We start from the raw sequence: 5,000 nt of genomic DNA, 5'->3' as shown, positions 1-5,000 counted from the left end.
GCTGTATGCAAATGAGTTCATTACCGGGGTGCGGAACTCTCGTGGGAAAAAAAATTCGTTCCCCGGACTTGGCTTTGTGTTGTGTTGTTGACCATGGCACTTTATTTCATAATGCTCCAGTTCACTCAGATGTAAAAATGAGTTGCGACGTCACTGGTGCCAAGCTGTATCGGCCTTTGCCTTGGACAGCATGGGTGGCAGGGAGAAGGGAGACTGGTATGCATGGACTGCTGATGTTTCATAAACAACCGTGCCCGGAAATATGCTTTGGAGGGGAACTTTCTAGGTGCAATCCCATGGCTCTTCATGACCAAAGGGAGTGTTATTTTTTTTGACTTTGGATAACATAATCCTAGATATTTGCGTTGTAGCCAAAGGGAGGCCAGCTACTGCTTATAGGTCTGCTCAGTCAAGGGTGACCTGGGGACTAAAAAAGCAGGCAAAGGAGAACAAGAAGGTGGTCGTGCAGATGATGACGAAATAGTAGTAGTAGAAGAAGAAGGTGTGTGGTGATGATTATGCTCATGAAGATGAATAAGCAGGTGATAATGATGAAGTGGAAAAAGAAAGTGGTTGTGGGGGTGGTAATGATGATGGTGATGATGAAAGTGAAGAAGAAGAAGAAGAAGAAGAAGAAGAAGAAGAAGAAGAAGAAGAGGAAGAAGTAGAAGAATAAGAATAATAATAAGAAGAAAGTTACAGAACTTAATACCTAAAGTATTCTTTAATACACTATAACTGAAAGACTCAGAATTCAGAATATTGGAATACAGAGTACATGGTTAGCAAAAACGAACCCGGTCGACAAACTCAATACTCTTTCACTTATAAAATATATTAAAAAATATATTAAAACTATGTTAACTGTGTGCATTTTCCTTCTTTTATTTTATATATTTAATTTTTGATTTTACAACTCACCACGTGGAGACTTCATCCAGTGAAAAATAAATATCTTTCAATGTACACAATATAAAGATACGTGCTACTAATAGTTTCTTGCTGCGAAGACACGTGACTGGACAGGGTTTTTGCCACATGCCTTGTGTCTTCAAGCAATCAACGGGCTCTGAGCACATGATGAAAGGAGACACAACTCCAATTTTCTCTCTTTTCTCTTCTTTCCTCGTTTCTATTCATCCTTCCACTCTTTGCATCAACCTTCTCGTTTTTCTCGTAATTTCTCATGTAATCCTAATTGTGCTTCTGGTGAAGCGGGTGGCCAAGGACGTGGGCCTTGTAATCGCAAAGTATGGTTCATCCTAAACAGAATCACGCGAAGGGCACCTGTTGCTTGAACAGCGAGCCTCTCCGCTCCTTGCAACCATCAAAATAAAGAGCTCAATCAACGGTTACAGATTTACTACTCGGATATGAGTTAACGCCGCCTCCGCCACCGACTCATATATATATATATATATATATATATATATATATATATATATACACGAGGGGGTACTGAAAAGCTCCTGGGGCTACAAACAACTAGGCTTGTTAAGGGGATCGTAAAAGGCCTAGTTGTTTGTAGGCCCAACCTTCCGAGTTCTTTTACAAGGCTTAGAAAAACTGAAGGACCGCTGCAACAAGTGTGTGAATCTGAAAGAGGAATGTGTTGAATAAAATCATAATTAACTGATCCTCCTGTATTTTCTTTTACTAAAAGCCAGGAACTTTTCAGCACCGTTTCGTATGTTATGTGTGCATGTGTGTGTGTATGTTGTTTGTGTGTGTGTGTTGTGTGTGTGTGTGTGTGTGTGTGTTTGTGTACTGTTCTTACGTTTATCAATGTTTATGCCAGAAGTATCAGCTTCATTTCACATTCTATAGTGATTGTTAGTTATGATTACTAATGGCTCTTCTGAATGGAGTTGCCGTCAAATATCTTCGCAGGGTCAGAGATCTTAACGAAAAAACCTAACTAAACAATTTGGTATTTTCTTGTGAAGGAGTTCTACACCAAGACTTAACGAATAAACAAATAAACATATAAGAAATATAAATACGATTAACAATTGGTGTCGTGATATTGATTTGCGCGCGCGCGCGCGTATGTGTGTGTGTATAGGTACACACACGGACACAGACATGTGCATACACGCATTTCTTTCTCTCACTTTGTTCCTTTCTTTCAATCTTTCTCCTGTTCACTCTCGTTTGCTTCTTACTCCGCCTTTTCTTTTCTTTCCTACCCTAGTTTCTTTCTTTCTTTCTTTCTTTCTTTCTTTCTTTCTTTCTTTCTTTCTTTCTTTCTTTCTTTCTTTCTTTCTTTCTTTTCCCTTATTCTCTCTTAGAATCGGTCCTGTTGCACCTTTAGGAAGAATTGTGGCAGACCACTCACTCGGAGACAAGAGTCAACCAAGGATTTAGAAACCTCCTCTTATAGACTAAAAAAAAAAAAAAAAAAAAAAAAAAAAAAAACCCTACGAAAAAAACAAAAGACGATATGCAATTGGGACCGGCCAACGATGAACTTTAAACCCCGATGCACACGCAACAGAGCAACGAAACAAAAAAATGTAAATACTAGCAATAAAATGCTGGGAAAAAATACATATTTAATTAAATGTGCAACTTTATTAAATGCAAATTTATTTGATGCTTGCAGAAAAATTAATGAGATAGAACTGCTTCTGTTAGGAAACGTTGTGGCTAATTAATTATTATATCCTTAATAAAATCATTTTTTTTTATTTGATCTTTGGCAAAATTTTACAACATTTTAAATTGAGCCATGGTTGACCAACCTCAGTAGTTGCCCTGGATACGCTATGAGTGTTTTTTTTTTTAAGAAAGAAATCAACCCCAGGAGAAATGAAATCAAACCCGACTCCGACAGGATGTTAAATCATAAATAAAAGACGGTAGCTAATTACCACAAGATATTTCCACCTTTGTCCATCTGATTCTGACATCATCAACCCTTATAATAAATATTCCTAACTTGATGGATTTAAAAAGAAAATTATATGATGTAATGACGGGGATAGTGAATACGCTGTTGGGTTTCTTGAACCCATTACTTGGCAGTTATATTATTTTAAAATCCCGCCAGTGATGAAAAGTAAAGCTACTTCGGTTCAATGTGATTTTAGAACATGAAAAGACTAAACTAAAAATTGCAAGGGATTTACTTCCTTGCTCTATCGATTTTTGAATCTCCACTACTACTACTACTACTACTACTACTACTACTACTACTACTACTACTACTACTACTACTACTACTACTACTACTACTACTACTACTTATTTCTTTCATTTTGCCATCAAGTCCCATTCATACGTACAATTAAACTTGTTACAATGCAGATTCGAAAACAAGGTGATATACAGATGTACACACACACATATTTGTATGTATATAAACATGTGTCAAGCGATGATGGGGGACAAGTACAGACACGAAGACACACAGACACACACTTACGACAGCTTCTTTCAGTTTCTATCAGTCAAATCAACTCACAAGTTTTTGATCGACCCAAGGCTATAGCAGAAGACAAATGTCCAAGGTGCCACGCAGGGGGACTGAACCCGGAACCATGTGGTTACTACACATCCACAAATGAAACAACATCACGTTAAATTAAAATCGCCATCTGTATATCATATATTTAGTACGATACACTGATCAATTAGTATTGAAAGGTATAATGGTATGGTCTTCATCTGAGAGAAAATCTCTTCATAAACATGTTAAAAAAACGTAATATACACTGGAGCCGGGCGAACTCCATTGCAATAGTGTATGTGTGTGTGAGTGTGTGAATTTTTGTGTTTACTTTTAACCCCAGTACCGTTCGACAACCGGTACTGGTTTGTTTACATCCCCGTACTCTAGCGGTTCGGCAAAAGTGAATGATAGAATAAGTACCAGACTTAAAAAAGGAGCTGGGTCGATTACTTCGACTTAAACCTCCCAGAACGGTGCCCCAGCATGGCAGTAGTCAAATGAAATGCACACACACACACACACACACACACACACACACACACACACACACACACACACACACACACATATATAAAAGGTGTTGGTCAGTAGTTCACATATCCCAAAAAGAAGCACGCTCTAAAATATTAGAGCAGTAGTATATTTAGAAGGTTCTTTGTAATGGCTGGTCAGGGAGTGGCCATTGGTTTCGCACCTGTAAAGCGCTTAGCTGTATAGGCGACTCGTCAGACTCTAATAGCCGGAGGCACATAACCTCTCAACAACTGGAGGAATGAAAATATTATAGTCAGTTAATTTTGTAAACAAAAGTTCCTGGAACGAAACCCTAGTAATGCAGACTTGGGTGAGGAGGATAGGACACGAAATCCACCTACATTAGAGCATAATCTTTGGTCTTAACTAACAGACATTCCCTAAGGCGTCAGAGCATTTATTCAGCTAAATAGAAGCCAAGCATCCTTTGTCAAGAACACGTAGTAAACCCAACCATTCTTGGTAAAACAAAGGCATAATACTTTTCTTGATTTTCAGGTGACGTCCTCGGGCAACGAGGCTCCTATTTTTGTGACATACTTCTTTACTTGTTCATTTGTTGAAGTTGACTTATATCGAATACCCACTTTAACCAGTAGCATTAGCAAACGGTGAGTAACTGGTTGTGCTGCTATTGTTATCGTCATTTAAACTTTTATTTTTGCCAATAGTTCATTTAGAAAATTAGAAACACACTAAGTTTTGTGCTTCTTACATAATTGTAACTGTAGTTAAAACGTCAGTCTGTTGTAACTTCTTTTGAGCTGGTAGAATCGTTAACGAGTGCGAGTTCAAATCTACCAAGTTAGACTTTGCCTTTCATTCTTCTTCTTCTTCTTCTTCTTCTTCTTCTTCTTCTTCTTCTTCTTCTTCTTCTTCTTCTTCTTCTTCTTCTTCTTCTTCTTCTTCTTCTTCTTCTTCTTCTTCCTCCTTCGTAACACAGTGTAGGTATAAACGCACCGGAATCTTTAGTCATCTGTCAAGTCACAGCAAGGATCTCAAACAGATAATA

Source organism: Octopus bimaculoides, chromosome 9 (genome assembly GCF_046866305.1).
Source record: "Octopus bimaculoides isolate indiv1 chromosome 9, ASM4686630v1, whole genome shotgun sequence".
Lineage (NCBI taxonomy): Eukaryota > Metazoa > Mollusca > Cephalopoda > Octopoda > Octopodidae > Octopus > Octopus bimaculoides.
This window is presented reverse-complemented; position numbering follows the sequence as displayed.